Source organism: Aulonocara sp. 'chitande type north' Nkhata Bay, linkage group LG1, assembly GCF_057382095.1.
Source record: "Aulonocara sp. 'chitande type north' Nkhata Bay isolate Kocher_YH1m ecotype deep benthic linkage group LG1, A_spYH_male_GT1.1, whole genome shotgun sequence".
Taxonomy (NCBI): Eukaryota; Metazoa; Chordata; class Actinopteri; order Cichliformes; family Cichlidae; genus Aulonocara; species Aulonocara sp. 'chitande type north' Nkhata Bay.
In genome coordinates this window covers 14,961,488-14,984,702 of record NC_141344.1, presented here as the reverse complement: position 1 = coordinate 14,984,702, position 23,215 = coordinate 14,961,488, and the positions used below count along the sequence as shown (strand labels likewise).

The window sequence follows — 23,215 nt, the reverse complement described above, 5'->3', positions numbered from 1 at the left end:
AAGTGAACAAACAAGTACACACAAAAACACAGACAGACACACACTATGTCCTCGGGGTCTAAAGGATAAAAGTATGACAGAAGCTAGCAGCAAAACGTTGTCTCATACAGGAATGAAAGCAACTGACCTTATACGATCCCCCCCACCCTCCCTTTTTCTTTCTTTTACTGAATTTTGCTAGTTCAGTCTGATGTGTATGTTGTAAGTGAAATGCATAATGTGACTTTGCACCTTTGAATCATCTGTTAGCATATTTGCTTAATAAACAAGCAGCCACTTATTATTACATAAAGTTAGGTGTTTGATTATTAATTTCTATCAATTAGGAATAACTTAATTTATTGCTAAATTTTAAAAACAACCACTTTTCTATTCATTAAGGTTTAGTTAACCATCAGTTTTAGCAATAAGAAAAACAATAAAAAATAAAATTGTGACTGTTTCTTTTATATTTATGTCTCATAATAGAGTTGAATGAATGTATTTATTGCACACTAGATGGAATAGCATTTAAATTAATACAATTTCAAACAAATAAAACCCACTTTTTTTTCCAGTGGTTTTTTCCACTGCCACCAGCTCTTTACCTTCTTTTTTTTTTGACATATTTCATCTGTTTTATGCCATATAATGGATAAACCATAACATTAAATGGTAATTGTCTAGAGATACAATGAAGATTTGTATACAGATTATATGTATACAATCGGAAATAAAAATAGCGGGATTCAAACATTATATTTTCAGTGGGAAAATGAGACTACAACCCAGAACAAAGTTCATCTGTGATTTTTAACAACAACAACAAACAAACAAAAAAACAGATCAGGGGTAATATTAATTGTATTTAAAGTATGATCATATACATTAAAAAAGTAAGCACACCATGGGAGGATCAACACATCAATCTTTGGTCATTTAGCAGCAGACCGGCAGAAAATAACTATATCTCCTGAATCAAATACCCAAAACTCCAATCAGTACACATGCTGTTGAAAAAGGCAAACTATACTGTATATGTATGCAAAGCATCTTCAGTTTTGACACTACACTTCTTACTATACATAAATAACCTTTTCATTAAGTAACTTTATTTCATTAAGAAGGCACACTAGATGTTAGTAGATTCTGTAGGCAAAAACATACATGCACATAGCTTAACACCACACAGTGGGGGTGTAGGGGTGTCCACACAGGAAGAGATTCACTTGTCACACTTAAGCCCATTGGCATGAAACTTTTAAGTCACTGGATGTCACTCACTATACAGTGTATCTGGTTGCCACATTACTACAAATCACTTCCTGTTGGGATACCATTTAAGAGTGCTCCTCTAAAGATAGTCCTCTTAACACCTTTATACTAAAGTAGCTTCTATAGAAAAACAGTGCTCCTTTTCTCTATACTTTGTTCAACCTGTTCACCCAAACAAAAAGCCTTACTTTTAACATCATGATTGATATGATTCTGTAATAAGTATACAGATAAATAGATAAATCAGCTCTTTAGGTAAGTTAACCTGACACAGACACCACATATGAAAAATGTCAGCATTAAAGGCACTGAGGTGTAAAAACAGTGTGTTGTGCCTTTTTTGGTTAGAAAAAAATGTGAAGAAAAAGAGACTCATACTATAGGTTGAGTCAATACTTACATATTTATATTGCGCACAATGTAAACCAACAGTTAAACATGAGCAATGGAAGAAAAAACCAAAGTAACACGGGTCAGTTTGTTTATTTTTCTCTTTTATATCCTTTATATCTCTCTTTTTAAACTTTTTTCCGGTTACTCTTTGTGGATGCGTGTGTGAGAACAATTATTGTGTGCAGAATCACGATATTCATCCAATCTCTGTGGACTTATCTGTGCCTTTGTGCATAGATATTTGTATATTAAAAGGTGCGTGTTGAGCCTGTATATGTTTTTCCAGACTAATTGGAACCACTTGGATAGAGCAAAGCCACTTTAAATCTCCTGCCATGACTCTTTGGACTCAATATCAAAGTTAACAAGCACACGCACACCCTGATACAGATCTGCATCTAAACCTCATTTGACCCTGGTGAAATTTTTTTTTTTTTAGGTTTTCCATAAAGCATTAAGGTCTTTATCTTGCAAAGGTCATTAAATAGAAATGGCTTTTCCTCATAAAATTTAGCTTTGCTTAGGACCCTTGAGACTTATGGTAGGATTCAAATGACTGTGATTTTGTGAGCTTATTATTCACCCAAATGCAGGTGTGGTGTGCATGTCTGCTTCAGAGCTCTGTAATTCAATTAAACACCTGTGGTAGATGGTGCTACAAAGTGCAACCTTCCTGCTTTCAACTAGCCCACCTCTTGTGTAACAGGATGCGCATCCTCGTTCCCTTTTCTGCCTAAGTGATAGTTACAGACTGAGTGCATGGTTAAATGTAAAAACCATCTCATGGCATTTTAACTTAGAAAAGATTGAATAAGAACCGAGAGCATCACTTCTCTGCTATTTTATGTGCCTCGGGATGTACTCACCCTAGCATGAATCTTTTCTAAAGGATGCTATTACCAAGCACTGCAGCATCTCAGAGCCATTGCTTTCAAATCTCGTTTTTGGTAAAGATTCATACAGCTGTTTAAATAACCCAAGACACAGTAATGTATGCGCAAACACTTCAGTCTCAACAGTTGGGACCTTTGTCTGAACATCACAGTACATCATGCCAAGAAGATGTGTATGCACAGTATTTACCAAAGAGATGAGGGGGCATTCTTTGTTTACTGAAGTTTAATCAATACACGAGTTGTGGAGATGCAGAATTTCTATGTCCATGTGTATATGTGCATCCAATCAATATTCATGCGATGGATATCTCTTAGCAGATTTAGACATTAAGATTGAGACAGATGATTGACAGAGAAGAGATAAAAACATGCAGAACAACCCTTCTGGATCTATCAAGCCGCTCAATACATCATACTGGTGTTATTAACAGTTAATGGGCTGTTTATCACATTACTGACAAATAATACTGCTTTAACACAAAGGCTTCCCAACTGTATATCTGTGTGTGTGTGGTCAGCTTCTTTGGTGGCTCTTATTATGCTAATAACATAATAGGAGACTATTAGAAAAAGGAAAAAAAATAAAATAAATGTAACATCCTGTCTGCCACACCTAATAAGCCTCTCTCAATGACAAGCTTGTAGCTTTACAATCAATACACTGTATGTATGTATGTGTGTGTATGTGTGTGTGTGTGTTCATTTTAAAGTAAAACGTACCCTCTCAATGTGAGAACTGCCTGCTTGACTATGTCAACAAACCACTAGACCACAAGATACACACACACACGCGGCATGAGTTCAAATCCTACTGAGTATGTGAGCGTGTGCATGTGTGTTTATGGATAAAGGGTAACTTGTTCTTGTGAAAACTAAGCAGCATAATGAACAGAACATGCTGTTAAACATACACATACACACACATGCAGTAATAGCATTATACAAACATACTCCTGCCTGACGTGAGACAATAATAGCACACTTCAAGCGGCAATAAATAGACTACTGGAGTGAGACTGTAAGGAGAAAGTTGAGGTGAAGCCTAACAGTAAATACAACTTCTTCTTGTTAGCTGCTTCCTATAGGGATTGCCACAGCAGCTCTATCCCTTCTGAAGTATCCTCTTCCATCACATAAACCCTCTGCATGTCCTCCTTCACTACATCCGTGAATCCTCTCTGTGGTCTTCCTCTTTTCCTCCTGCCGGGCAGCTCCATATTCAACATCCTTTGCCTGGTATATTCGCCAAATCAAACATGTAAATCATCAATGAGATTCATAAATACAGGTTGACAGTTTTAATTTTCTTTTTCTTTGCATGGGAAGTGCTTTGACTGAAGGGGGAAAGCATTAATAATGATTAATAGTCATAAAAATGATAACATTAGGTATTCTTAATGTAGTGACTTATGGTTTCAAATTACATTACTTTTATTAATGCTTATGTAAGAACCCTAAATTCTCCCTGTGCAGCTCAAATTTTCACTCTAGACAGAGTCTATTTCTCTTCGTCCCTGAGATCATCACCAAAAGGACTTTTTGGTAAATGGAAGAAAACTGCTGTACTCTCAAACTTATTGTAGATGTCCAAGAAAAGTGTAATGCCATGTCAATGTCAAATAGCGTTGGCCACTGAGTTAATCAGCACAAAGCAATAAAAGAAAACAAAGAATGACAAACTCAAAATGAAAAGGAGAGAATTGTCGAGCATTTAAACACATTTAAGTAAAAACATGCGTGAAATGGGATAGGGATGACTCTAGAATGGAAATTCTCATTTCTTATATATGTTATAAGTAATATCTTCCCATTACAGCCTTTACATAAACATTCTAATTATTGTGACTAGACCAGACTGTTCATGTTAGTTATAAAATATGATTGAGGGAGACAGATAAAATAAACCACTGTGAACAAATTGTGAAGCATTCTTCTCATCGGTGCCAAAACAATAACCCTGCTTTCCGCTTTTCCTGTTTGTACTGAATTGGAAAAGTCCTATCTTTGCCAAAAATTGGCAAAAAGGGAACATTTAATCTCTTTTGGCATCTTTTGACCCTTCTCTATCACCCTGTCACACATGCACACACTTAACTGTGAGAGCACAGCAGACAGGCGACTAAAGCAGCATTAAAGTGGACACGGTGTATGGTCCTTGAGATGAGGGTCTTGTTTTTCCCAATTAGCTAAGATTTGAGAAGCAGCCAAGCTGCCTGACTGAAAAAAAGGAGAGCTGTGGTTTCCGAGGGGAAAGATGGGGAGGGGGGATGAAAAAACAGGCAGCTTTTGCAAACGCTGACCATGAACACAACACCTTGTACACACAAAATGCAAATATACTTTCTGTGCCTGCTCGATGACCCCATTTCTGCAATTTTCCCCCTACTAATACTGCATTTTTTTTGTTATATTCAGCTCATCTTTCATTAGAACAGCATAACTTTGAGCTGAGTTAAGTATCTTACCAGACAAGGTAGGCTCTATTCAAAGGAAATTTTGAATTCCACCAATATGAAACACTCTGCAGATTAACAGAGATTTTTAGTGTTTTGCACAGTTTGATAATAACTTCTCGCTGTGAACTGTCATATTCTCTGCTCTCCTCACTTCCCCTCCTTCTTTCATCACACCTATTCATCTCTTCAACCCATCTCTTCACCTCTGACTTCATCAGTATTCTGTGAGTGACTCAATCACTCGCAGCATCACAGATAGTCTATATGTGTGTGCGAGTGTGATTCATTTCCTCCTACATGGGAGACAAACACATCCTCGGCTCTACGCTGCAAAGATGGAGTGACAGAATAAGGGAAAAGCAGAGAGAGATGGCGATTGAGTCCATCGTAACTGAAAAGTGACCTCAGCAACTCTTAGTGGCTGACAGTCAGTGTGTTTGACTGTGTGCGTTTATATGTGTGTGTGTGGGTGGATGAGTGCAGACTGGACACAGAAGGATGCTATTACTGAGATTTGATGAAAAGAGACAGCTCGCCCTCACTGTTTGTGTGTGTGTGTGTCTGTGAGTGTGCAGGAGGTAAAGGATTCAGGAAAATAGGCTGTCAAGCTCAACAAGACACATCCCTTTCATAAGCACACACACACACACACAAATACATGGAAAAATACTCTTTCCACCACTGACTATGAGACAACACTTTGACCCACCTCCTTTACTGTATTCCTATTTTCTGTCTGTAACTGATTCCACGTCTATATTTAGCATCAGTTCATAGCATCATATCACATTCAAAACTAAGAAAACAGAAAAGGTGGGAAGAGAAGACAGACAGAAAACTGACTGACGTGCATTATATGTGTAGTCTTCATTGTTGTTTGCCAGTTTATTCTGGAGAATGTATGTAATCAGTTCCATATGAGTGACAAAGCAGAATAAATCTTTCCTTCCCATGCCTTCACTCATCCCTCTGCTCATCCATTTCTCCACTATTTGCTCCTGTATTTACCCTATCACAGACACACAGGCACTTCTCAGCAGGTCAGGAATCAGTGAATTCATGCAGAAGAGATGCAGACGGTCTCTTGCACCTGCTCTGACAACAAGCGAGCATACACATTATATAAGCTCATATACTTCTATGTAAGCACACACTCAAATAATGTAAACTAGCAAAGACATGGAGCAGATAAGAGACTGATAAAAATATTATAAATTTCAACTCTGTTGGCAGCCCATAATCGCAGTTATGATGGAGACTGTGTGCATGTGTGTGAATGATTGAGTCTGACGTCTTCGCAGGATGAAGGTCAATAACACACAGGTTATAAATGACATCACACACATCAAACCCATGGATAGGCACATATACGGTATATTTACCCAATGTTGCAGTGACCAAGGTCAAGCACAGGTCTCACACACCATTATGTCTAAAACATATACCATCTTTTTTCTCTCTTGTACATATACATACACTCTCCGGACACTTGTTCAACTACTCATTAATGCAAGTATGTAAACAGCCAGTAACATGGTGAGAACTTATTGCATTTAGGCAGATTAGGTAAATATGATCTGCTGAAGTTCAAATTGAGCATCTTAATGGGGAAGAAAGGTTATTTGAGTGACTTTGAATGTGCTAGTTGGGCTGGGCTGAGTATTTCAGAAATTGCTGATGCTCCGAGTGGGTTTCTGCACAACCATGTCTGGGGTTTACAGAAAACGGTCCAATAACGAGACAATATCCAGCAAGTGGCAGTCTCTGAGGACTGTTTCCAGCACCTTGTTGAATCTATGCTACGAAGAATTAAGGCAGTCCTGAAGGTAACGAAGGTAAAAAGGTAAAGTATACCTTAAAAAAGTGTGCACTGTGTATGTTTGTGTTACATACACAAAGGTATCACACTCCAAAATTATACAGTTGAATAGTAGTTCAAATTCATAGCTTCACTGTAAGGAGAAAAAAAAATCATTTATAAAAACAACAACAAAGAAGCTGAACCAAAGCTGCTGAAACTGTAGTTTTTACCTAACTTATACCAAGAAACATTAAAGAATCAATCAGTGGTCAATGTAAATGTCAGTATGGATCATCATCATGGACCAAAACGCAAGATACAAAACATACAAGTGGAAGAAAATCCCCAAATTTCAGAAATATCAAGTGGGGACAGGAGAAAAAGACAACTTCCAAAAAGCAGATTAAATCCAAATTTAAGAGAACCAAACAAGACACAAGTGAAAACCAAACAAACCAACAAACAAAAACAAAGAGGAGTGGAAGTCCATTTGAGAAAATCACTGCGAAAATCACTGGAAATGACTAAAAACCAGAACTTAAACAGATAATGGAACACAAGGAAAAGTAAAAAAGAAAAAGTAACGGATAGAAAATGATAGAAACAGAAATTCTAAATCAAGACAAAGAAAATATTATTAATGTCAATAATTAATTTAACTATATGTGATATTGGATTGTATTAATCCTAAAAAAATATACCGCTTAAACGATTATGACACCACTGAGACTTAACTATAAATGTGAGAAGAAAATACACGGGTAAAGTAACAAGAATATTTGTGCAGGGAATACTTCATGATGACAAATAGAGCCTGCGTAAAGAATCCATAAAAAACCACACCAACAATTCAGTGCAGATAGATTAAAAACGTTGAAATGCACTACACTTAATAAAAGCTACATTAACTCCTTGTGTTTAAAAGCTACCTAAGTGGAAGATTAGTGTTTTTGTAGCACACATCAGAAATAACCCTTAGCAGAAGTTGTTCTTTAATAGCATGTTCGCAAGTGCCAGAATATTAAGCAAACCAACCGCTGCCTGCACAGACTTTTCTCTTTCTTTGTTTCCCCTCTGTGACAAATAACTAAAGAACCCCGGAAGGTTTCCTCTTTCTCGCTCATTTATTACCTCCAGCCCCTCTTCCTCCTCTCTTTCCCTCTCTGAAGTATGTCTCCTTTAATCACCTTTTTAATTGGTCATTCCCTCAGATGATCCAATAATGGTAGTAGGAGTTAGATTGGTTAGGACATAACTGTGACCTATTACACTAACACACAAATGCGTACCAGCACATGTGCATAAATCCTGTGAAGCATTCATTTAAATGAACAGACACACAGTTTGCCTGCACACATTTACACACTCGCTTGTGTTGTTGACACATGTTAATAACAAAGAGAAATGCATTAGAAAGTTTGTGTTGTCACAGCAGTGTGAAAATTAATTAGCATAAGCATGTGCCTACATACTTCTGGTGTAAATTACTTGCTGCAAAATTTTCCTTGATACTTTCGGGGTTTTCTTGTTCATTTTTTTATGTGGATGTTTGTGCTGCCCGACGTTTGATTGTATAATGTTATGGCTTCAAGGCTTCTTACTGTATGACTGACAATTTATACAGTGTTCAATGTCATAAAACATATTCCAGAAGAGTAAAAACTGCAGTGGAAACATAACTTTCAGAGGAAGCAAACACTTTGTAAAACCTTATGTTATGCCAAACTTTCTAAGCAGGTCTTAACAGAATTTCCTCGCAATCCTACATATCCAGTTTTTATGTCTTGGTGACATAAAAAATATTATGCATTAATTTAGAAGATACTTCAAAATAACAGTCCAAAGAAATGCCCAGGTGCATTTAAAGATGGCTGTAGAGTGCCAAGACATGCTTCTAGAGCAATCAACCAACCAATCAAAATTTTAAAACATGCATAAAACATCAAATCAAGTTGATGATACAACATGAAATTTAATTTCTGCGCATTTTTCAGTGGAGCACGTGTATATCAGCGTCACCGCCATCATTAGCCCTTTAGTTAGCCAGACTTGCCGTGAGTAGTCCGTCTCTGAGACAAAGAAAGCAGGGTGGGTTCATTCAAAGAGGACAAACTTTTGATGCTTTTATCTGTTTGTCTTTATGGATTTTTCTTTGAAATCTTACTTTCCTTTGAAATGTTGTGGGCAAACAACTCTCAAGAGACAGACCATGTTGATGACACATTTGTGTCTGCAGCCAGCCATTCATGCAGTCACTCTTCGGGATTGACAACCATAATTAATTGGCTGTCTGCATGCTGCCATGAATTAGCTTAGGTTAAGTGCTCATCAGTTACAAAGTTGTTTTTTTCTTCACCCACAAACATATAATGTCCCAAAATAGCCTTGCTTGACCTGCGTGTGTGTGTGTATGTGTGTGTAATGTCAATCAAAGAGGATGTAAAATACTGGAAACAGATGCTACAGACAGATGAGATCTCTTTCTCTGTCTGTGTCCTTCTCACACGCAAACAGGACAAGTGTTTATGTGAATTAAAAGAGACTTTTTACATTTTTGCTTCATCAATATTTCAGCCCATGTATCTGTACATCCACTGTTTGTTATGCATGCTGCCTTCTCATTAACAGCCCGAGCTGCAGATCTTGTCCCGGCCTGTACAGAGTTAAGTTTACAGTCGGGCTCCCTGCTAGTGTAAATGAGCTAGCTGGCTGGAAGACAGCCTGGCTTTTTTATTAGCTGCCCATCCACAACAGTGCCCAGTGCTATAAATGAAATAGCTGTTTAAATTGCTGCCTCTTTTTTTTAAATGTGAAAGTTACTCGCTGGTGCCTGTTTTTAAATTATCTGGCTATCGATGGTGCTTCCTGACTGTAAATGAACTGCATATAAACTCTGCAGTCTGTTTTTTTAAAATTAGTCCACCATCTGCACTGTAAATGAGGTATATGCAAAAATAATCTTCTTCACTGTGCTAGCTAGCTACCAATTAGCTAGTTGTTTGCACCTGAATATAGATGAGGGAACATGGCTAGTTAATTTAGGTGAGAATGTATTCTATGTGAATGCCTGTTTCACATTGGATATCTGCAAGCAAGGCAAAATTTCACACCCCGCTCTGTTCACATCAGAAAGAAAGAAACGATTAAATAAACAGAGAACAGGTGTAAACATTGCGGCACACCTCTAGTAGATCTACCACAGAAATGGTGCTCTGTGATAGCTTTAGTCTCCAAACATCTATGTATGGGATGCTCTAAAATAAGCCATCAACCATCAGCCCCAAAAGGATGCCAGGGACGACAGAATTTCCACTTCAATGGGTCAATGCTGTTAGGCAACACAAGGGGATACGTGTACAGCAGCATGAAGGATGTTTTATTGTTCTGACTGATTGGAACTCATCAGAGCTTGACAATAAAATGCCAGGTCTTCACTATCCCTGGTGAGAAATCTCTGATTTTACATTATATTGCTAATATGCTCCATATTAAGATCAAAAGGATCCAAGCCTTATGACGTGCACTACATAGAGACTGCACAACTATACTTTTTTCCAGCTTCAGTCACTAAGAATATAGGACATTTAAAGGATGTGCTTATGCTTCAGGAGCCACACAGCAAATCCTTTTCCGTCTTTTCTCTGTTCTGTTTTCACCCTTTCCAGGCATGGGGTTACACCTTGTCTTGATTAGTTGTAAAAATGTGTCTGACTGAGCACAAAATAAAGTATTCGCTCATAATTGTTTATTCTCCTCTTTTTGTCCTCCACCTAGTTTTTAACTGTCTTTCCCCAAGCTCTTCATCCCATCCTCTTGCTGCCTCTCTTTCCTTTCCTCTCTCTTCTGAATCCCTCTCTTTTGCCCCCTCTCTCTCTCTGTGACAGTGATAAATTGCCCGTCGGGTTGGGTAATCCATCTTGCCGTATCCCACACGTGAATACACACTCTCCGACGCCCTCTCACTCCTCCTCTGCTCCCCTCTTTTCCTCCACTTTTCCTATCCATCCGTTCTTTCCCCCCTAGTATCGTTTCATTCCAAGGTTAGTGAAGCACCGGAGGAGCTGAAGGTAAAGATCTGCCCAATAACCTCCATTTATACCTTTACACAGTATGTGCACACACATGAGAAAAACAGGTAAACACATGTGTTTCGCAGGCAAATGATACAATATATAAAGTCACATCACCAGTGGATGGCATGAGTTTTCCTCTCTAATAGTGTGGCAGAAAGGCAGTATATCAAGTCATTTATTATGAACAACCAAGACTTTAATTACTATCCTTTTTTAAATAAAATAAAAAAAAATCGCACATGTTGAATGTTAGAAGTGTGATTAGCAGGTCTTCAGTCAGTATTGTCAATTTTTAGTTACAGAGCTCCAGACTATCACTCAGCTGCCCCTAATTTCAGACGAAGTAAAGTGGTGATAACTAGGGTGTCCTGGTGACCTGATAGTGAGTTCATATGTACCATTTAGCCCAGTTGCAACATCTTTGGTTTCATGTCATTCGTGTCAACCCCTCCCTTTTACCCTCTATTTTTGGTGTTCCTCCTCTACAAAAACAGCACAAAAAAGGCCAAATGGAAAATTGCCTACATGACTAATAGTCTGCAGCTGTGCAAGTAGCTCTGTTAAGTTCTTATTAGACACAAGGAATTAAGAGAAACACTAATATCAGGATGAATAAAAATAGACTGATTTTAAGAACCATTTTCAGCTTTTTTTCTTTCTTTAGCACAATATATTAGCTCTGAATATAAAGCACATCTAAGGATGTTGTTACAATTTGCAAAGGACTGACACATATGCAGGTTTGACAATCACCTAAGCTGGAGGTTCATGTGTCTGTACTATAATTTTCTGAAACTGATAATCCAACATTAATATGTCTCACTGTCTCTGCTTCTCTTGTATTAATTAACTATTAAACAACTATCTTTGGCACTCTTCAACAACACTGCGAACATCTCCCTGGAGAGGCAGTTTTTGTAGATCTGTTTTCCCTGAGCTGGATATATCCTACAAACTACAAATGATTTTGAGAACACATAAGCCCGCTGCTTTACAGGTTACCCTCAGCAGACATGGGCAATACCTCTATATACCGGTGAAGACATTTCATTGTGGAAAATATATCTAACTAGTGATTATATATTTCACTCAGGACCAACCAACTCATTTGTTAAAATATTTCTGTTTAACAATACGGAAAAACAAGGACACATTTTAAACAGCTAAAATTGTTAGAAATGTTTTTGGTAGAAAAAGCTAACTGCACTTTGAACAACAAATAATGCAGAAAGATTAAGCCAGTTTGTTAGTTTACTCAGCTTTATAATCATATATATCATATACTGTATATCAATCAGCCTGCTAACGCTATTTAATATGCCAAGATTCACGAAAGTCAACTGAGTGTGCTTGCTCTTCTCCAGGCTTCATTCTTGCACAGTAGCACTCATTCATACACTTCTGCAAAGCAAAGCACAGTGCTACACTGTTGCCCAACGAGGTCCTCAAAGGGAACAGCTGGGGCTGGAGAGCTTTGCTCAAGAGCACAGTTGTTACTGAGAGTGGGAAGACTTCATCCGCATTTCACAAGGTCACCAAACCTGAATTCGTAATGACAACCATTCAGTCACAAGGCTGTAATATGAACAGCTAAACTACTCTTGCCCAACCAGATATGATCAATCAGAGATGAAACAAGGAGTAAAATAAGAACTGGAGAGATATGTGAAGGTAAAGATTAAAAAGGGAGAACCCTGCTTTTCTATGGCAGCCCTGTCCCTTTTTCTGACAATGTATGTAGGTAGACGTACAGTCAATAGCAGATAACAGTAAACAACAACAACAACCACAACCACAACAACCTCTCTAAACCGAGCCCACAGCCTCCATCTGCTCAAGGTAATTGGAAAGTTTAACGGCTAGAGGCTATTCTCTGTGTCTGATTGAAGCGCAGACTGGGAACAAACAGCCAATTTACTTTCTCACTCTCTTCTCTCTCTCTCCAAAAAGCAAACACACATACACACACTTTCCCTCTTTCACCCTTGTCCAGTCTATAAGCATTATTGCCTCTCCCTTTCTTTAAACTCTGTTTTGACTAGGTTTTTATTCTCTCTTTTCTTTTCCCCAGCCTTTCCTATCTATTTTTTTTTATCTTTCACCCCCTCCATCATGTGATAAGAGGAGGAATGGGAGAGGAGTGATGTGAGGTCAGAGGGAGTGCTGTTATGATGAGATGGATGATAAGTATTAGGAGGAAGTGGATGATATTTATGTCTGTTGGTCAGTAGGCTTGAGAGGGTGATAACAGAAAAGAAGGAGAGGACAAAAAAGGACAGCAGAGGAAAAATCTGCTACTTAAGATTTAGTTTTAAGAATCTGCTAGGTTATATTGAAGTCCTATTCAAAGAGGTTCTTGATCAAAAGCCTTTAAAAATACTACAGTAGCTGATACACAACTATTTCAGTGAAATCTACCATGAGAACCAGAATGAAAACTGTCTGCTGCTTAAATGTCATCCTTGTTCTGGTTGCACCTCCTGCCCTTTAAAATCCTCTGACGCAATACACTCACAGTCCTGCTTAAAATACACACACACACTGGGTTCTCCTGTCATCCTGTCTTTGGCATCCGTCAGCCTCTTAACTTACAGTATATAGCTCAGCTAGGAATGTATGTAAATACTCATAGGCACTAATTTTGCAGGCCAACAGTGCAGTGTATTTAAAACAGGAATGCCATTACTGTACTTGTAAAAGACGACCAGCTGACCCTCAGAGCCCTGCTTCTAGTTTTCACCCTAAAAGGCAGGCATGTTGGCACTGTAGGGACTCACAATCACAGTCACACAGTACACAAGGTCACCGCAGCTTTTTGTAGGCAACTCTGTCGCCTCTTCCCACACACTCATCTTTTCTTCTATCCTTTCTGCTCCTCTCTCTACATCCCACTCCTCTTCAGTTTCCCACATCTATACTTTCAGCTTTCAATATGCTTCATTGTGAGCAGCATGCACAGTAGGCTCCACTGGTGTGTGTGTGTGTGTGTGTTTGAAGGAGAACAATATTGTAAAGCACTTTGTAGATTCTGGCTAAGGTTGTAAGGCATTTAATGTGAGTGCAGATCATTTACAGTGAGGGAGAGACGACTTTTTTTTTTAGGTTAAATTACATTCACTATTAAAGTCTACACTATTCCCCTGTTTATGTTAATGAAAAATATTCCCTGGGGCATAATTAGAGAAATAATAAAAGAGAAACATAATATACTTGAGAAGGTCCATTTTCAAATGTAAATTTGTGAGACTCTTGATCAAACAAATTTGTCAATTCGTTTAAAGTCAATGTACTGTTTCAAAATTGTGGCCTCGGGAAAGAAAATCTGTTGCCAAAGCTGTTTTGTTGTTATTTTTAAGCCAGAAATGACACTGTGTGATCTCATATGGCTAAAAAAGCAGGGATTGTTAACAGATCAGATACTGGTGAGCTCATATTCTAAATATAAACCTGCAAGCCAGTGCAAGCACTGTAGTGAAACATGAATATAGTTTACTGTATTTCATATGTGTGTGTGTGTGTGTGTGTGTGTGTGTGTGTGTGTGTGTGTGTGTGTGTGTGTGTGTGTGTGAGACAGAAAACAAGCTAATCCTTTCTCCTTTGAATACTGCTTTAAGCTTCTCTAGTTTCATCTGTATTGTTCAGGTGAATTATAATGACTTCACTTTATAGCCAGACCACAGTTCTAATCATTGAAATGTCGGCATCAGGAATAAATACATAGACATGCCTGTCTGAACCACATGACTCCTTATGCAGAAACTACAAAAAAGAGGGCAGCAGAATATCTTTAATTACACTCAGTATTTTATTGAAGTTAAAATGATGTAACAATGGGATTTGAATACCATAATCATAGTTCGGTAGATGTATATTTTCACATTTTAGCTAGTAAAGTTGCCAGTAGAAGAGATATAGCCAAAGTTAACTGCCCCTACTTCAAAAGTTCAGAACTAAAACACACAGACATGCACACAGAAACACCCACCCACACACACACACACACACACACAAACCATCCCTATCACCCACACCTCAGTCTGTCATGAGATTTTCCTAGTGCGAGATGCTGAAGATAGATGTGCTATGTGTGACTGTGTGATAGCCTGTGACTGTTGGTATGGGTGTGTGTTTGCATGAGTGAATGTGTATGCTTCTGTGTGATTTATCAGCTTGTGACAGCAGGTTGGCTAATGTTAGAAGTGTGGTTAGCAGGTCTTCAAATAAACCGTTCAGCGAGCGAGACTTCACAGCGTCAGAGAGAGCTGGCGCTGGCACCTGCTGCTGCTGGAACACTGGAACATTTTCACTTTTCATCTTGGCTCTTGATGATGGAATCGAAAAGTTTTCAACTTAGATATAAACAGTGTCAGAACAGGTACAGCATGTTTTGGGTTTTTTTACACAGACAAACAGACTGATAGAGACAGATGGATACATGCATACATGATAGATGCTATACTTTGCAATATATGCCATTTTTCCACAGATCCATGGTTGCAGTTTGTAAACAACACACAGGTAGAATGTCACATTTTCTTTCAACACTCACACAAATGCCCAATATATAGAATCAGGACAAGACAGACAGAAAGATGGCTGCTTAACTACTCGGTGACAGAGAGGCAGTTGCCATGGTAGCTGTGGGCCCCATGGCAGCAGGTGCTGTTGCCACTTTCACTACCATCCAGCAATGCACACTTGTCCTCAATAACCCGCTCACACATGCCAGTTTGTGTTCATTTGTGTGTGTTTTCATATGAATCTCCGTGTACTTTGGTGTGTGCACGTTAGTATTAGTTTGCATCCGTCCAGTTGTGTGCCAGGGTGTGTTTGGGTATGTGCACTCATGCATATGATTTGCCTGTTGTTGCAATTTTGCCAGTGTGCGGAAATGGTGAGTATGTTTGTTCTGAGAGGAATACTGAGGTACTAGAAATGTAAAATTTGGTTCTATTTCTGCTGATTTTTACATTTAAACATATGTTTTCTCATTTTGGCCTTTATTAGAAAATAGATTGTTTTAAATCACAGTGAACAAAAAGATGGAATAAGGGGAAACCCAAATAAAAACACCCAAACTTCAGGAAGCATAACTGAATCTTAATTTGGAATTTTTTTTAAACCATTGCTAGTACAAAGTAATGCAAATGCTTTACAAAACAGAGGGAAACAGCCTTGCCAAGTAAAAAAAAGAAATTCCCTAGGGAAAAACTTCCCAAACTTGCTTTTTAAATTAGCCCGTGGCTGCAGTTCAAGAGTCAAAGTGGCATCTGCTGTACTAACACTTTGCACATCCATCTGCTGGATTTTAAAATGTGCATATTTTCCTACTAGTTTCCTATTTAATTCACATTGGCAAACTCAGATTCATCGTGTGCCCTCTTTCGGAGCAGGCAGACCTTTATGCAGCTTCTCTGGCTGCAGGGGATGGAGTCACCACGCAGACACAGTTTGCTGAATGTAGCAGCCTACTGGCAGGGGTAGTTAGTCTAATTAAGTGTGTCCACTCTGGGTCAGTGACAATAATGACAATAATAGCAATATTAGCAAGAGCAGTCTTCAAGAGCAAGAGTGGTTTCTTCCTCGCCTTCCTTTCGTAAATTTAAATATTTGTTTCTCTCATCTTCATTTCTCTAGAGCCTCGTTTTGCAGAAAAAAACAAAGCACATCTGTGAGTGTGTGTATGCCAGTGTTTCGGCCACTTTGAACTTAAAAGGACTGTTTTGGGGTTAAGACTCTGATTCAGCTTTAAGGTTACATGTAGGTTTAGGTTGGAGTTAGGGCAAGAGCTGAGGTTTGACCTTTAGTTGTAGCTAAGCTAAGGTTAGGGGATGTTTTCTGTTAAGTGTAGGTGACATCTGGAAAAAAAGAGAGAGAGCTTGTATGTTAGTGTGTCTGTGTTGCTGGTATCTCATCTCTGCAAGGCAACATTTGTAGGCATAATGAGATGGGGGGGGGGGGGGGGGATTCAGAGTACAAGCAAAAGGAGGCATAAGAGAAGGAAACAGCAAGTACAGACAATGGTTGCTGGGTGCTGCGTTGGACCACTTTGTCTCCATACCCTTTATCCCTGCTGGATCTTAATCAGCACATTTATGCTGGTTCCAGCTTTTCCCATAGCAGAGGGGTCTATTTCAAAAGGGCTGGCAATTGTCCTAATGAGATACACATGGTCAGAAATCCTGTTCAAGCCTCCAAGTGTACTCCACCATTATTCACACTCATTTGAATTTAACACACATGAAATACCAACTTTCTAATACCAACTTTTTTAATTAATAGATTTATTTTCCTAGAAGAGACCTTGCCAATACATTTACTGACACCTGCTCATCACTTATTTTTGTTATTTTACATATTTGCATGCATTCAATCTGTTAGCTGAAAGGAGTTCTACAGTCTCCTGACTTACTGGCTTGTCTGCTGACTTAGCCTCTAGGGCCAATGGTCAATATTTTACAGCTTCCTGCTTAAGAAACACACTTTTGTTTTATGACTTCCTGTTTTTCTGCCCATCCTTGTTTATTCATGCAGATAAATGCAATGTACCTGAACACAATCAAAGCCTACTCACGTGATTGATGAACCGAACTTGGATTACAAATGGAAACCAGAAAACGTCCATCATCCAAAGCTGTTATCAGTTTATAGTGATTATTTATGACCCAGCTCTTGAAAAGATTTAGTTGTATTTATGTTACCTCAAGGCACTTTAAACTGTTAGGCAAAGTCCTACAGTAGAAAGAACTATTATGATCAAACAATGCTGTATGAGCATGCACTTGATGAGGGTAGGAAGGAAGAACCAGACTCCAGGAGAAGCAGCTGTCTGCCCTCACCATTTTGGGGGTGAACAGAAAGAGAATATAGAAAACAAGAATATGGGGAGATTTCTTGACCTCTGTGGGCGACTTTTCTTTGGTGTGCCTTTGTCTGTAAATTCTAAACACTGCACAGTCCATGTAGGATATAAGTGCATTAGTTTTTCAGGTCATTTAACATACAGGGAGTGCAGAATTATTAGGCAAGTTGTATTTTTGAGGAATAATTTTATTATTGAACAACAACCATGTTCTCAATGAACCCAAAAAACTCATTAATATCAAAGCTGAATGTTTTTGGAAGTAGTTTTTAGTTTTAGCTATTTTAGGGGGATATCTGTGTGTGCAGGTGACTATTACTGTGCATAATTATTAGGCAACTTAACAAAAAACAAATATATACCCATTTCAATTATTTATTTTTACCAGTGAAACCAATATAACATCTCCACATTCACAAATATACATTTCTGACATTCAAAAACAAAACAAAAACAAATCAGCGACCAATATAGCCACCTTTCTTTGCAAGGACACTCAAAAGCCTGCCATCCGTGGATTCTGTCAGTGTTTTGATCTGTTCACCATCAACATTGCGTGCAGCAGCAACCACAGCCTCCCAGACACTGTTCAGAGAGGTGTACTGTTTTCCCTCCTTGTAAATCTCACATTTGATGATGGACCACAGGTTCTCAATGGGGTTCAGATCAGGTGAACAAGGTGGCCATGTCATTAGTTGTTCTTCTTTTATACCCTTTCTTGCCAGCCACGCTGTGGAGTACTTGGACGCGTGTGATGGAGCATTGTCCTGCATGAAAATCATGTTTTTCTTGAAGGATGCAGACTTCTTCCTGTACCACTGCTTGAAGAAGGTGTCTTCCAGAAACTGGCAGTAGGACTGGGAGTTGAGCTTGACTCCATCCTCAACCCGAAAAGGCCCCACAAGCTCATCTTTGATGATACCAGCCCAAACCAGTACTCCACCTCCACCTTGCTGGCGTCTGAGTCGGACTGGAGCTCTCTGCCCTTTACCAATCCAGCCACGGGCCCATCCATCTGGCCCATCAAGACTCACTCTCATTTCATCAGTCCATAAAACCTTAGAAAAACCAGTCTTGAGATATTTCTTGGCCCAGTCTTGACTTTTCAGCTTGCGTGTCTTGTTCAGTGGTGCTCGTCTTTCAGCCTTTCTTACCTTGGCCATGTCTCTGAGTATTGCACACCTTGTGCTTTTGGGCACTCCAGTGATGTTGCAGCTCTGAAATATGGCCAAACTGGTGGCAAGTGGCATCTTGGCAGCTGCACGCTTGACTTTTCTCAGTTCATGGGCAGTTATTTTGCGCCTTGGTTTTTCCACACGCTTCTTGCGACCCTGTTGACTATTTTGAATGAAACGCTTGATTGTTCGATGATCACGCTTCAGAAGCTTTGCAATTTTGAGACTGCTGCATCCCTCTGCAAGATATCTCACTATTTTTGACTTTTCTGAGCCTGTCAAGTCCTTCTTTTGACCCATTTTGCCAAAGGAAAGGACGTTGCCTAATAATTATGCACACCTGATATACGGTGTTGATGTCATTAGACCACACCCCTTCTCATTACAGAGATGCACATCACCTAATATGCTTAATTGGTAGTAGGCTTTCGAGCCTATACAGCTTGGAGTAAGACAACATGCATGAAGAGGATGATGTGGACAAAATACTCATTTGCCTAATAATTCCGCACTCCCTGTATAAACAAAATGTATGATAGAAATAAATATCAACCAAATTTTAATCACATGAGAAACTTGGTGGCAAATTGACACAAACCTAGTGAGAACCTCTACAATTCAGCCTGCATCAGCATCTCTCCCTCTCTTCACACACATATCCCTCCATCCACATCATCTTGCTGTTATTGATAAAGTCCCCTCTTTATATGGTAATGTCTTTCACACCTGAAAGGCATCAGGAGGGCATGATCGCTCTCTCTCACACACAAAACTACAGATATATATATATATATATATATATATTAGGGGTGCAACGATATTCGTATCGATATTGAACCGTTCGATACAGTGCTTTCGGTTCGGTACGCATATGTATCGAACAATACAACATTTGTAATTTATTTTATCAACTTTCCTTCTGACGATGCTGTCTGTGTTGAGCGCTCAGTGAATCTGCGTTCGACTACTCCGCCTAGGCTGCACTGTCGAGTGCAGATCCACTGAGCGCTCAACACAGACAGCATAGTCAGAAGGAAGAGCGCAGGGCACCTCCCCCACCCCTCATTCAGATCTGGCGTTTGGAATTATTTTGGTTTTCATGTGACGTATGACCCTGAAGGTAAGCGAGTCATGGACTAAAGTAAAACAGTATGTTGGATGTGCCATGCAATGCTCAATTACATGGGTGGGAACTAGTGTGTTAGCGCAGTTAGCTCGTTAACGTGTTAGCCGTCTAGCCCCATGCACGGGGCGATCGGCGGTAGCTCGTTAACGGAGATTTGCCGTGTTGTGGCGTTAAGGTCATTTCAACGAGATTAACCTGAAAGCACTAGTGGGAACACAACGAATATGACTGCACATTTACGCCGACATCATCCTAGTGCAAAGACAAAAACAACAAGCATGCTACTAACTTTAGCCGAGTCATTTAGACAGCTGTTAGCACATGATTCTCCTTATGCTGCTGAGAATATAGCCCAGAAGAAGCGGATAGTATCGCTTTTATTTTGGAAAGAGCCATTTCTCTGTAATAAACTCTCTTTTCCAAAGATGAGTGATTCCTCAATCAGATACAGGGCTCGCAAAATCGCTAGCCCGACGTCCGGGGGCTAGCGATTTTTTTCAGACGGGCTACCCTGCCCGTCGGGCTATTGTAGGAAGGAAAAATATATGTCAATGCTTTTGCATTCTTTCAGAAATGTAGCTGGGTAATTATGTCATTGGCATCGGTGAGCCACTGTCAATATGTGACATATTGAAGTCGCGTTTGAATTTGCGCTTGTTTTTTGATTTCACTTTGCAATCGTGCAAACTGTGTATAGAGAGCGACAGCACTGATCTGTGAGTGATGATAATTTGTGCACCAATTCCTCTGACATCGTCTTATTAATCGTTAGCTTACTATGCAAACATGACAAGTGAAATCTCCCGCAGCAAGCTTAAACATGTGAGAGGTTGATCGCGCAGAGAATCGCTGAGCTTATGTGAGTCCGTGTGTAAAAGCAGCAGTATATATATTTTAGTTCTGCTGAGCCAAATAAGACAGGTCAGGGTGAAGAAGTGACAGCCAAAGAAAAGCTTACCACAAAATGGAGAAGTTATGACAAATCAGACTATAAGGCAAAAAGAAAGTGCAGCTTTATGGTTTCATGGACAAAAGAATTTCTGTGGCTGCAATATGACGAGCTAAATAACCAGGGCTGCACATAAGTGGTCCGCAGGTGCGCATTCGCTGTCAAAATAAAAAACACGCACAAGGGTTAGGGTTAAATTTAAAAACTGTACTTTTGAGTTAAAATATATATTTATAATTTTAATAAATGACAAATTAAAAAGGCATGAACATTTTTTTGTATCGAAAAAATATCGAACCGTGACACCAAAGGATCGAACCGAACCGAACCGTGAATTTTGTGTATCGTTGCACCCCTAATATATATATATATATGCCAAAAACACACACTAAGACGCACTATTATTCATGTGAACTCATATAATTTCACCCTCTCTCCCAACACTTTCTCTCCCATCAATCTCTCTCAAACACACACACACACACACACACACACACACACACACACACACACACACACACACACAAACAACTACGAGGAACCCATTAACACTGATGGAGATATGTATGCCGCTCACATCTGTCACATGTCGCTGCCGTGGCAACACCAGCTGCCGTGGTTACCGGAGGCCTGCTTCTGTAGTGTTATGGGATTTGGTTATTATAGGATAGCTAGCTACCTGTGTGCAGAAAAATATCCCTTTGAGGACAGATTGCTGAGCAATGATACTCCACCATTTGATCTGATAAGTGGACTAATTACAGACTAATCACTGGTTGTAGGTGACAATTACTTGGTGACTGGGATTAGTTAAGATGATTAGATCCACAAGTGTATCGACATCACTTGTGTTCATGGATTGGAAAGGCGGCAATGGCAGACAAAACAATAAGCTTCAAATCTCCAGGTCACCTGATGGTCAAATAAACCTCTCATCATCTACACGTTTTACACTCCTACTGATACAGCATTAGCATTTCCATCCTTTGTGTCAGATGTGTTCAGATTGCTGAACCTCTGCCCAAAACTGCATCTACAAATTAAGGAACAACTTCAGAATAGTGTTCCTCAACATAAAATGAGGGTTCTAACATACATAATATAATCAACGGATTCGGAGAATCTGAAGAAATCTCTGTGTTCTAAAGAAAAGACTGAAAATAAGTTTTTGATGCTTGTGATCTTTGACCCTTAGGCGGGACTGCATTAAGCATGGGACACTTCCACAAACCACTACCCATAAACACAGTTTACTGTGCCATCCACAAATGCACTTTAAAGCTCTATGATGCAAAGAATCATAGACCTTTCAAATACTGAGGTCAGTGAATGCGTATGTGGTGCTTTGCTGTTAGCTTCTAGCATGCTAACCTATATGTGATCAAGACGCAGAAACACCACCATCTTCATTGGTGCTAAAATTAAAACGGGCTGATCTCATCTGGATTGTTATCATTCCTCTATTCAAATCCTTCAGTTCACACAGTTTGGGAGTGGAGTAGTGCCTATGGAACTGGCAGCTTTCACATCTGGAAAAAGCGCAAAACTGATTTTAGAGAAAACTGATTCTAAAAAGAGAGGGGATCACAAAATTTGCAGACAACTGCATTCTGTCCCAACTTTTGTGGAATTGGGGTTGTATTTTCTGTATTTACTTTTACAATGGTGGCTGCTTATATAAAACAGGAGCAGACTTTCAAATATTGAGGTCAGCAAATGCATATGCGACGCTTTGCTGTTAGCCTCAAACATTATAAGTTAGCTATTGTTAACACGGTGTGAAAGAAATCCATTATTTTTATTCATATGATACAGTGTGTTGAGTCAGGACTGAACCAATGTATGTTCCAAATACTATACCATACAAAATAATGTATAGGATGTATTGGTGTATTTTAAACACCCTTTCAAGCACCATAAAGCTGCTCCTAAAGTGGTCTTTATATCCCCTTACATGACAACCTCACACCTTTTCTGATTTATTTTCTTGTTAATTTTTCAAAGCTTTGACATCTAAATTATATGTAAACACTGAAATGATGGATACATGAATTCTAGGTACCTTCAAATGTGCACAACACGTGCTAGGTTATCAGGTTTTCAAATTTTTTGAAAATCAAATCAAATCAAATCACTTTTATTGTCACATTACATGTGCAGGTACATTGGTACAGCACATGTGAGTGAAATTCTTGTGTGCAAGCTTCACAAGCAACAGAGTTGTGCAAAA

At 39.1% G+C, this 23,215-nt stretch overlaps 1 protein-coding gene across 3 annotated transcripts in view; it reads right to left on the bottom strand.

The window, feature by feature from the left end:
• kif26ba (kinesin family member 26Ba) overlaps nucleotides 1–23,215 on the bottom strand; it is a 101,375-nt gene that overhangs the window by 71,292 nt on the left and 6,868 nt on the right. The window lies entirely within an intron of this gene.